Genomic DNA, 13,090 nt, shown 5'->3' on the forward strand with positions numbered 1-13,090 from the left:
TATTTCATTTTATAGAACTATTTTTAGTTTCTTCATCAACATCTGCATCATTGCTTAGTCCTTAATTCCTTAGACACTTGTTCCAGCTCTTTGGTCCTTTTCTCCTACTCTAGGTCATTCATTCCACTACTCTAAGTGGCATATTTACTAAACTGCGGGTTTGAAAAAGTGGAGATGTTGCCTATAGCAACCAATCAGATTCTAGCTGTCATTTTGTAGAATTTTCTTAATAAATGATAACTAGAATCTGATTGGTTGCTATAGGCAACATCTCCACTTTTTCAAGCCCGCAGTTTAGTAAATATACCCCTAGTCTATTTTGATTTTATTGTAGTTCTCATCTGTTCTTACCCAATTATCTGTCCCGACACACCTAATTTAGCATCTATTACCTTCTCCAGTCCTTTGAACCTCCGCTCAACTGTCAATGAGCTTAACGCTTCTAGGAGGTATTAATGTATAAGAAAGTAGAAACTCCTGCAAATTTCAGAGTTGTCAGACAAGGTCTATCCATAGTTCGTAGTAGAGTCCTCTGGAAGCCCTTCCCAAGTGTTCTGTTGTGGAGCAATAGACTGTGTGTTATTCACCCTGCAGCGACTGACCAGCATTACCTGCTGTCCACCACCTGACTTCTGGTAAGAGCAGAACGCCACCTACCCTATTTTCTGTACTAAATGAATCATTGACAGTCCTTCACCTACTTTTCCCCCCATTTCATTGCCACCACATCATCTCTGAACAGCAACTTTCCTTATCACCTTCCTTTTCTTACAATAAGGTCACAATTGTATAATTTATTGGTGAAATGTTCTACAAAACATCTGAATTACCTTACATAGAAATAAATTGAGAATATTAATTTAAAACATTTTGTTTTCCTCAGATGTTCTTAGAGTCTCTGTTGGTTGAGTAATCTTCATGTTTGAGAGCAGAAGGGACATTACATGCAACAAGGAGGAATGACAACTACAAGGCAGCCTCTTATAAGATACCTGACATTGTGGAAACCAATATTTATTTATTTCTGCATGGACTAGCACAATAATACAGTTCAGTTACTCCCCAGCTGGAGGAGTCTGCAACATGTCGCCAATGAGCTTGTCAACGGCACATCCAAGCAAAACAAACAATGTGCGATACATTCATCAACCACCAGAACTATGATGATGTTCATACACAATAGCTTTACTTTATTAGAATCTTTTAACAGAATGTAATATGCGGTCTCTTTTATTAGAAGATATTGTACCAGGCATGTCAGCTGATGCAATAATGTGCAACATTGTACACTAATCTGTAAGATCTGTTTGCCCTAAAAATGTATCTCCATCAATGAGAACAACATAAGTTATAAATTAATCATAGTATGGCTGATTATTTGGGATGTGATTAAAAGAACGCATCATAGTTGTGGAGCTTGATACATATACAATGTAAGTATATTTTCTAATTATTTATGAAGCACATGACTTGCACTGACACAGTATACACTGCTCTGCAATGTAGTTCAGTTATCAGTAGTGCTGCGTCCTACATTTATACTATGTACATTATGTAAAAAACTGACTGTGTGGTTTCATAAGTATTCACCATCATGGATTTTTTGGACCAAATTTTTATGTAACGAATTACAGCAATCTATACAGATCTTAAAAATACATATTTTTATCATGTACAATTTGTAACTTGACCAGCACTCTTAGGAGTGAACAGAATTTATTCATCAGTTAAAATGTATTATTTCATTTCTGTGCTTATTACTATTTTAGCAGTCCATATGGTAGCCATAATTGTGTTTATGTTAAAACTTATTTCAAATACTGGGCAGGGCCCTCTTAACAACATTTGGGGCCCCCGGGCAAAGCAGTGCACCGGGGCCCCTATGTATATAAAACAAAAAAAAAATGATTATATATATGGGCCCTGCAGCCCAGGGGACCCGTCAGAGGCAGCGAGAGAAAAATGTTCCTGAAAAAAAGAAGAAGAAAATACTTATCTTGCTTTCAGCTGGCGATCCGGCTCCCTCCCTGGTCTCCTCCTCCGTGCTGCGCTCCGCAATGGATGTCGGGCGGGCGTGATGATGTCACGCCCGACATGCACTGCGAGCGCAGCACGGAGGAGGAGACCAGGGAGGGAGCCGGATCGCCAGCTGAGAGCAAGATAAGTATTTTCTTTCAGGAACTTTTTTTTTTTTAGCGGCCTCTGACGGGCCCCTTGGGCTGCAGGGCCCCCGGGCACCTGCCCATCGTGCCCTATGGAAGAGACAGCCCTGATACTGGGCACAAACCTCTAATCATTTTTTAATCTTGTATTAACGAAGACACTTCAAGATTGTTACATGAGTAGGTTCTACAATGTAAATCTCAATTATCACTTTTATGAGTTTTCCTAATTCACATTGTCAAAGGCAGAAAGATAATGTCGCTTTGGTACATAATCATACTTTGCACAAGCTCAGTTCATGTTGAAACACATTCTGTATTCATCAGTTTCCACCTGTTTGGCAATGCAGAAATGCTTAATTCATCCTTAACCAGAGAGACACAGCAAGCTATAATTTCATATCTTTTTTTTTGTATATTATTATAATGAACCAGTATAGAGGGCCATACACTATCATACTTAGATTTTTTCAAACACACAAGCCACTACCAACAATGAGCCATGGCTTATAGCCACAATGGTATAATTGCAGCTGTATATCTTATTACACATGATGTATATGATTTTAGTTTTTAACGTGTGGGATTTGCTGCTTTCTTATACTTTATGTCCTATACATCACAATCGGCAGAACCATCATTAAAATTCCTGTATATCTTAAAGTATACACTATGCATATATTAAATGCAGAAATGTGCAGTGCTAGTCAAAGAGGTTTATTCAAAGTAGTGTATGTGCTTCATTTTACAAAACACTACTTAAATTGGGTTTGCAAGAAAACTGGGCAATACATGTGGGTCACCAACCGTCTGACTTTTGAATGCAACAGCTCATGCCTGCATTGAGATCTACTTGTGTGGAGCAGCACCTAGCCCAGTGTTGGCTAACCTGTGACACTCCAGGTGCTGCTTTGCCAATATATAGCAGCTTATTGCTGGCAGGGTATGCTGGGACTTGTAGTTTCACAACACCTGGAGTGTCACAGGTTAGCCAACACTGACCTAGCCTAAGGGATCACTGATAAATTGCTCACACATAATTAGTATATGTATTGCGCTGGCAAATCAGAAAACAACTTGTGTGGGGACCATAACACATATATATTTGGATACTAAGGGATTGTGTACCTGGTAGCAGTCACACTGTTATGCATATGGCATTAGCGCTCTTTTAGGGTTTATTTAAATATATACACTGTAAAAAAAATGAATGCAATGAATAGTAAGCGCTCAGTGCATTTCCTAAAGGGCAATTAAACCCCAAGGGCCCGAGTCATTAAGGAGAACAAATGAAAAATACTTTGCACCTTGACAAAACCATGTTGCATTGGAGGGGGAGGTAAATTTAAAATGTGGGGACAGATGTATATTTGGGGTAGGGCATGTCCTAGATCAACTTTAAATTTCAGTGTAAAAATAAAGCTATTAAGTATTTGTGTGCTACATGACAAAACAGCCAGTATTTTACTTACATGCAAAATAATAAACTCATTTGCACCCTTTGCATTGTAACATGGTTTGTCCAGGATCAAATGTACTCTTTTTTTTGCTTTGCGCTCCTTAATGACTCGGGCCCCAAATGTTTATTTTCATGGAAGAAGCATGAAGGTGGTATGCACTGTTCTGTTAATCACTGTTTTCAACTGCAACTATGGGACAAAAAAATAATTATGAGGGGTTTTTAGTTAAACAAAAAAAAAACATATATCATGGCTGCTTGATAATGAATAAATGCACTCATATAGAATTGAAAACTCCATTGGCAAAGCATGTCAAATATAATTGCTGTGATGCCTCCAACCATGCCTGTGCACCTAGACTTCTGTTGTAGACTACTACACTGCCGTACAAGCATGAAAGTGATTGCCCTTATAAGCAGTTATCAAAGATGTTTTCGGGAAAGAGGTGGTACAGTTGCTGGACATAGCAAAGCTTCAGTTATTTCAGGTACATTATTTAGCTTGGTAATGCATAGGATTTGACATACAGGTATATAAACGTTTATGTAGAATGTTTGAGACTTAGGTCTTTCTTTTTCCCACTACCTAAGAATTTTCCTCCTAATAACGTCTGTGCAGCAACACATACATATGTTTATGACAAGATCAGGACTCCAAGAGGGCACACAGGCCTCATCTGGAGGCTTCTTTGCCGCTCTCAGCTGGGGGTGTGTGTGACCGTGTGGACCATTACAGCAGCAGCGGGGCTGCAGACAATTTCTCAGTTCTTATTTCTTACTAAAGCTCCCTCTGTTAATCAGGCCATGACTGCTGTCATAGTAACCAAAAGCCAGTTGCAGTGACTGCTCTCATAGTAACCAAAAGCCAGTGACCGCGACTGCTGCCATAGTAACCAAAAGCCAGTGACCATGGCTACTGTCATAATAACCTAAAGCCAGTGCCCATGACTGCTGTCATAGTAACCAAAAAGCCAGTGCCCATGACTGCTGTCATAGTAACCAAAAAGCCAGTGACCATGACTTCTGCCATAGTAACCAAAAGCCAGTGGCCATGACTACTGTCATAGTAACCAAAAGCCAGTGGCCATGACTACTGTCATAATAACCTAAAGCCAGTGCCCATGACTGCTGTCAAAGTAACCAAAAGCCAGTGGCCATGACTGCTGTCATAGTAACCAAAAGCCAGTGGCCCTGACTACTGTTATAGTAACCTAAAGCCAGTGGCCCTGACTACTGTCATAGTAACCTAAAGCCAGTGGCCATGACTGCTGTCATAGTAACCAAAAGCCAGTGGCCCTGACTACTGTCATAGTAACCAAAAGCCAGTGGCCCTGACTGCTGTCATAGTAACCAAAAAGCCAGTGGCTGTGACTGCTGTCATAATAACCTAAAGCCAGTGGCCCTGACTACTGTCATAGTAACCAAAAGCCAGTGGCCATGACTGCTGTCATAGTAACCAAAAGCCAGTGGCCCTGACTACTGTCATAGTAACCAAAAGCCAGTGGCCCTGACTACTGTCATAGTAACCAAAAGCCAGTGGCCCTGACTACTGTCATAGTAACCAAAAAGCCAGTGGTGTGACTGCTGTCATAATAACCTTAAGCCAGTGGCCATGACTGCTGTCATAGTAACCAAAAAGCCAGTGACTTGTTAACAGTGTAGGCTGCTTCTCTTGGTTACTTTAACATCAGTCGGGGACTGATCAGCAGAGGATTCATATATAAGAGGATACAAAATGCTGCTATACTCCCAGAGATGTCTAGTCATACCCCTGTCTCTGAATAAAAGAGCCTACACCTACAACGTTTTCCTTTCCAGAGGGAATGAAAGAGCTCTGCTCCTTTCATATTTACAAAGTAACGTTCAAATCGGATGCAAACAATAGTTTAGTAATTATTTCATTCTTATTCTATTTAAGTTTCTCAGACACCACATAGATATTCACAGATTTCCTCCCCACAGTAGAATAACTGTAAAACAGCCGTCAAGCAGGAGAATAAGTAACCCAATGACATTATATTATGTTACTATACCGCTATTCCAGGACAGCAGTGGCCATGTCTGTGTGTCACAATGTATCATTTGTTTTATTTCCAAGTACATATTACAGTATTTTAAGAATTATAAAATATCTTCCATTTTGTGTAATATATATTTTTGCCTGATTAATTTAAACCTCCCCACTTCCACCCCCTCCCCCACCCCTTCCAAATTATATATCTGTCCGGTGCAAATTAAATCAATAAGAGATTCCTTCTCGCCACTGATTGATATGTAGTATGTTCCTTAGAAAATGTGCAGGGGATCATTGCTTGCTAAAGCTTGGCGTTGAATATACAGACAGCCGTCTCCTAATACCATATGATGTATGTAGGAAGCCAGAGATTAATGCAAAGCAAGAGCCTTGATGTCTTTGAAGCTTGAGGAACAGGACAGGCAGGTAACTGATCCTTCAATGTCGTGCTTGGGTTCAGTAAGGCCAAAAAAGCTTGTATTTATGTAATTAGGTATTTTCACTTTTGCAGATCTATTTAGTAGAGAAGGCACCAGCTTCCTGTTTCTTTTCCTGAATAAATAACCTCCACAGGATTTCTTTACAAGTGGTTGTATGTTCATAATTGATGTTTATATTTGTGGGATGAAACACTCAGCTGAATGAAGGTGCCACAGATCCTATTTTGGTATAGGTCTTCCAAAACCATTATCCCAGTTGACTGGTTATAACGTCCTGTCACAATCCTGTTGTACAGTCCTTTGGCTGTTAGAGAAGTGGCAAATTGGAGCCATCAAATGAAGCTGTTAACCTTTTCTGGTAGTCCTTTTGATGGCCACTCTTGATATACCTGTTAAAAGAGGATAATATAGTGAAATCAGATAATATTTTGCCAATTTACTTGTCCATACCCACCCAAGTAATGTAGGTATAACTTGCCTATTGTATCATCCTAGCATTTTTTCCCATTATAAAGTGTTTTGAGGACTTTCTCACCTCTGTCCAGTGTATGTCAGTATTTTAGGAGCGATTTTTTTTTTTGCTTTGACATTTATTATGCAGTAATAGTAGTGTGGAATCTGCAGTTATATTTTTCAATTTCAGTCTTACTCCAATGCATAGTACATTAAAGGTAAACTTTTATTAAGACACTGAACTGTTTAGCATTTCAATTACATACAAGTTAAATTTATGTTACTAGACAATATAGAGGTTGAAATATTAGGGCATAGGACCATTCGTAGAACTTAGGAAACATGAACAACTGCTGCTGCTCAGTGGTTATGTCATACACACAGACAGTGATAGCCAATCCTCTCCTACTGTAGTCACTTTCACCAGTGCTACTATTCGAAGTAATGGATCAAGGAATGTTGGTGACAGCATGGAGAAAGATTTGTACTTGTAAAATGTTACATGGAAAAACACATATTTAGAAGAATCCATGTTCAAAGTATTCAAGATTCAAGAGCGGAACCATAGCGGGTGCAGGGGTGTGGTGGGTATGGTGCCCAGAGGTGAGGGGCTTGGCAATGCCAGGTCATGCCCAACTCCCAGGCTCCTGCTCTGCTCTCAAAATGTGGGTATGGGCCCTGGCAATGCTGTTCTAGTCTCCTGGGCCATACTGTCTGCCCTCAGTAGAGCATGCTCAGAATAGGCCCCGTTCTACTCTATTGAGGGCAGAGGGGGGCCCAGGAGGCAACAACAGCATTGCCAGGCCCCTACCCAGGTTTTGCTATAGGACCTGGAGGTACACGTTCCACCCTTGTCAGGATTATGTCTTGTCAGTATGCTCCCCGCTAGAGTCTAGTGACACATGAATGGACCTCAGTCCTTACACTACCTTCTGTGTGCAGGAGAATACAGCGTTTAAGCACCAGGTGCCTTTTTTCAATGACCTATGTCTAATAAGCTAAACTTTCCTATTTCCATCAGAAGCAACATTGACGACTTCCCAGCAGACTGAAAGCCAATTAGGGCCTGATTCATGTTCAAACTGTATGTCTATGTCTATGTATGTCTAAAATAGCTCTGTACATGCTCAGTATCGGACCTTACACCAATGAACGATCATTGCATGCAATGTCTGAACGTAAATGACACGACTGCCTTAGACTTGAACGGGGGAGGGGCGGCCTAACTTAGACACAGTAAGAGCGTGCCAACACAGATATGGCCAATTCAAGTCCTGGGCTTATCTTAAGTATTCTTGCTCTCAATCGTATCAATTGCACCAGCTACAGGGCAGGTGTAAGTGCAGACGAACAGTCATGACTGACATGGCATAGTCTCAGTTTGGAATAGAACACCTACATGCCATTACAGAACATGTGTATGCAAGTAAGGTAGGCCATAAAAGTGCATTAAGAAAATCTTGGTTTATGTATTTAATGTAAAATAAAAATTAGATAAAACAATATTTTTTAAACCAATCATATTTTTATCAATGATTTTTCTTTTTTGAATAAATTTATTTTATAATTTATTTATTTTTGTATGCGGTCTGATGTGACTGTATATTTCACATATGCTTTTGTGACTTTGTTCTGTCTCTTAACATATGGCACGTACCGTTTAGGCAAAGCTTACTTACACCCAGCATAGGCAAACTGAGGGGGTTTCCTAGTGCCTGGAAACCCCCCTCCAAGCCTGGGGCACTGTATAATTGAGGTGGCTGGACCCTGTTGCCGCTTCATACAGCTCTGCTTGAAAAGGGAAAGCTGCATGCACCTAACAGTAGTGCTCGCAGCATTGCCCATGTATATTATGGGGATAGGAAGAGTTGGAGAGCAGCCAAACACTGTCTACAATTATAGCCACGCCCCCATGCATGCTGGTCACGCCCACTGGCGGTGTGGTATGGAAACATCCCTCTACAAATCCTGCGTTTGCCCCTGGGCAGATTCAAATGGAAACGCATCTTGCGATTCTCTTGGATTTGACTACAGTCGGACTGGCCAACTCTCAAGTTCTATTCTCTTTTTAAATCTGCAGCTCGCGTGCAGGTTATGTTCTAATTTGAATCAGGCCCTTAGTTTACAGTTTAATTTGCGCAATACGTTCATATTTTGATGATAACACACTGTATTTAGGGAGACAACTGTGTGACATTTTGGGTCCGCAGTCAGTCACTGTATCCTGCTCTTTGAATCATTAGCACAGGAGATTGTGTTGGCTGTGATAAATATATTCAGTATTTGGGCATTTCTGACACAGCAAAGGTTAACATTCATCTCTAAACATATGTGGGTGGGAGGCAAGGCTTGTAAACATCGAAGATTTATCAAAAAGAAATGTCTGTTTATTGCATAGTTCCCAAAGCTATGTCGGTGACCCTTTCAACATTTTGGCGAGCTTTAAGAGCATTGTAATACTGCTTGGAAACATATGCTCTGCAAATATTCACTCACCAGTAATAAGAATTTAACAAGAAAAGTCAGATAAATTGTGTCCTGATCTGAAGGGAAGGGAAATATAGAGCACAATGTATCCTGTATCGACACCAATGGTCTCTTCACACACACATGCATTCCTAAAGCATGTCTCCATCGTGTAGTCTGGCACTTTTACCAATGTGACATCATATAGCATGTTTAGCCAGGGAAAAGAGTATCAAAACTTATTGTGGTGGTAAGTTAGAAAACTGAAGCATTAGGACTAAATGGTGACATCTTACAATAGCGATTATAATATAAATATTAGCACCCGATTTTGCAGGCGGTAATCTTTGAGGGTTTTGCCACAGTTGACTGTTGAAAATGTGTTTTTGCACAATTTACAATTTATGAACGAATTTTTAATTTAAGCTTTAGTAAAGCTAACCTTGACACTGGAGCTATGTTTGTGATTTTCAGTGCATTATATATCTGATTCCACTGCATGGCGATTTCGCCTTAAAAGGTATCACCCCCATAGCACCTTTTTGATGGACTGCTGTACGAAAATCAGATAAAGCCAAAGAGAAGTGCAAAGTATTCTGTGTCTGGTGGGCTGTAGTTTGATAAGGGCAAACGTTCTATCGCCTGCCAGGCAGCTGCAGACAGGATCACTAGACTAAGGGGCTGTCTTTCCTCTTATACATTTTACCTGTGCTAAACTGCTACCCAGTAATCACGTGCATGTACTTTTATTCTTGATGAATAAAATAGAAATATATTGCAATTATAATACAAATTTTGTGTAGCACTCAGGTGTGCCCAATGTGTCTCTGTCTGGGACTGTCATTATTTCTGTCAAAACTCCGTTAGTTGCATTATTGTGCATAAATTATAGAGCTATAGAAATGGTGCTGTTCATCAGTGCCTTTATTTTGTCTACCTTGTATGTCCCTGTTTTTATGCATGTCCTGTTTTTCCAACTGTCGTTCCTTACAAATCAATATTATTATTATCATTATTATTAATATTAATATAAATAATAATAATAATAATTATTTAAAGCATAAAAGTATTGAAGCCAATAGATGTCTGGTTAAGTATTAATGTTAAAATGTCTTTATAGACTTTAACAAATAAAACAAAATCCCAATAGTAACACTATAAATAAAGTTTTCAGGTTCACATCCTTGCTTGTCTTTATGAATGTGAGACACAATATCATATGAAGAGATCATGAAAAGGCATTACAATTTGATGAAACCTACAGTATGACAATGATTTATGAAGCAAACATATATGTATTATCCTATGTTTATTTTATAGTAAGCTACAATCCTTGAACCAATAGAAAGAAATTTCCCTTTTGTCAGTCATATATTGCTACAAAAATTATTTTATGCCTTTATCTCTATAATGACTGGAGATAGTTTGTACATCCCAAACCTGAATAACTTCTAGCTATCATTGTCATCATCATTTATTTATTTATATAGCGCCAGCAAATTCTGTAGCGCTTTACAATTGGGAACAAACACAATACCAGTGGCGGATCCGGCGGCTGCACATTATGTGCAGGTCCGTTCAGCAGTGACAGGCAGGGACAGTGTGCTGCCCGGCCGCTCTGATTGTGTTTTAAACACAATCAGAGCATCTGGGCAGCACACTGTCCCTACCTGTCACTGCTGAACGGACCTGCACATAGTGTGCAGCCGCTGGCAGACTGAGATGTCAAAAAGGGGGCGGGGCCTAAATAGCCCCCCCCCATATAAATCAGCATTTCCAACCCCCCCCCATATATTTTGTTAAGAGGCCTGACAATGGAGTGTTTCTGGCAATTCACTATTAGACATGGTATTAGGGGAGCTGGGATAGATAAGACAAGAAAGAACATCTATCCCCGTCACCTGCTTTCCCAGGAAGACAAGTGATCCCCTGTTTCAAAGAAGAGAATCTCCTTTATCAAGACTGGTGTTTGCTTCTAAGATCTAGTACCAAAGGAAAATATCCCCAACCTAACATAGTCCCATTAAAAGTTTAGGATCAGGCTGTTTTCCACTAGCTGAAAGCTGGTGTAAAATGTAAATTTTTTGAGGACTGAACATGGCTGTGCGCCTTTCTGCAAAGCAAAGACATGTTTTAGAAAGCACCTCTGTAGATCTCTTCCTCCATCAACTGGTGTAGATTTCTGGTCCTCCAAAAATGTAGCCATATTGCTCCTCAAATCTATGCACTTTGGTGGAAATCTTGATGCACCAGTGAAAACTGAGGCGAACGGCACTACAAAATAGTACGTCATAAATGAGACCCTTTACTATTTGTCATTTTTGCAAAATATCCAGACATCCTAGAGCTGGAGTACCAAACATTAAGTACGTGCCACTACAAGCAACGCAAGGTATAGCTCAGGTTTTTATAAGTAAGCCAGGATTTATGTTAATTCTAGCAGATATGTATATAGAGAGGATGGGGATGAACTGATGCCAATATTTGCAATTCAACCATCAAGCCTTGCTGGTGTTGTGTCATGCATGCTGGTTCTTTTTAAAGTAATTAAAACCATATTGTAAGATTTGTAAGGAAATGATAGAAATCTAGACTGAAATATCTGCTAAATTATTATTGTTGTTATTTCTACATAACATAAGGGGACTGATTCATTAAGGAATGTTAAGTGAACGCAATTTGTTTATTTTAAAAACTAACGGAAGATGCAAGCAGGTATGGCCGCATTCATCAAGAACTTGGCACACCCTTTCTGTACATTGCCTAGGTGCATACGCCCCCTGCTTTCCCTGTTCTGCCCATGAAATCATAGGCTTTCTGAAGCGTCCTTTGCGTTCGAAGATTAATTGGATACACTTGCGTTCACTGGCATATAGTCCTTTTCTGAGCATGCGCAGTGCAACTTAATGCAAAATATGGCATGTATCGACATGTAGGTTGATTAATAAATCAAGCCCCACGTGTCTAAGTCCTTTGGTAGAGGCTTATTTTAAAAGGTATAGAAAGTAAAACAAGTGTGGAAATTGCAGTGGTAAAAATTCTTTGCCAAGCTTAAATTACAAAGTGTACCCCTCACATACACAGTGGAGGCAGCCATTTTGTGGGCTAAACCAGTATTCACTAGGAACATGTGGCCTTATTGCCTCATCCCTCAGTAATGCCACTGATCCCTGAATATTGGTTTGGCATATAGAATGGCTGTCTCAATTGTATTAAGTTTATTTGCCACCTACACACGTGCTCTTTTAACTATAATTTTTATGGTGCTCTTTAGCTACAATATTTGGCAAAGTAATTTTTCTCATACATGGTGTCCATGTTCACGTTCAGTCACACAACAGGGGGTAAATGTATCAAGCTGCGAGTTTCCGGCGGGTTTGCAAAGTGGAGATATTGCCTATAGCAACCAATCAGATCCTAGCTATCATTTTGTAGATGTACTAAATAAATGATAACTAGAATCTGATTGGTTGCTAGAGGCAGCATCTCCCCTTTTCAAACCTGCCGGAAACTCGCAGCTTGATACATTTACCCCCAGGAGTGAAATGAGATATAGTGGTGAAGAGGACAAATTTCTAGGCATACTTCAAGCAATGTAAAGAAAAATCTTCAAATACACAAAATTGCCGCAAATAAAGTTATAATAAAATTATTCCCTCATTCTCATGATTAATTTAAGCTATAAATCATAATTGTCTACTCTCCTGTAATGTCCGGGAGACTCTTGAATTTCTGGGAGGTTTCCCAGGTAAGTAGGCCACCCTCCCGGATCCTACCTCCCTCCTTTCTGAAGTGGGCGGGGCGTTGATGTGATTCAAAGCGAATTGCATCATCATGACCTCATCGACATGATGTGATGTTGTGCAGTGGGGGACGTGATGGGTTGCCATCTTCCCCGTACTTGGCCTTTGGACATCTTCTCTGGATCTCCCGGAAAGGGTGTTTTCCAAATAATAGGCAGTACGACATAAATTAAGATAAGGCAAGTAGTATTTTAGTAGGAAAATGTAAAAGTTGAATTTAACGAAATGGGTGGTAGAAGATTGGACTTTTATGTTGCATTTACACATTTGCGCACAACGTCTGTTCAGATTTT

General features: G+C 39.8%; 1 protein-coding gene across 1 annotated transcript in view; it reads right to left on the minus strand.

Annotated features, from left to right (window-relative positions):
* Positions 1–2,211: 2,211 nt before the first annotated feature.
* The window catches only part of LOC142141120 (twist-related protein 2-like), a 47,809-nt gene continuing 36,930 nt past the window's right edge, over positions 2,212–13,090 (minus strand). Inside the window, exon 2 of the mRNA XM_075199258.1 lies at positions 2,212–6,464. The gene's annotated coding sequence lies outside the window, so the exon portion shown is untranslated. The remainder of the gene's footprint in view (positions 6,465–13,090) is intronic.

This window comes from Mixophyes fleayi, chromosome 2 (genome assembly GCF_038048845.1).
Source record: "Mixophyes fleayi isolate aMixFle1 chromosome 2, aMixFle1.hap1, whole genome shotgun sequence".
Classification (NCBI taxonomy): Eukaryota; Metazoa; Chordata; class Amphibia; order Anura; family Limnodynastidae; genus Mixophyes; species Mixophyes fleayi.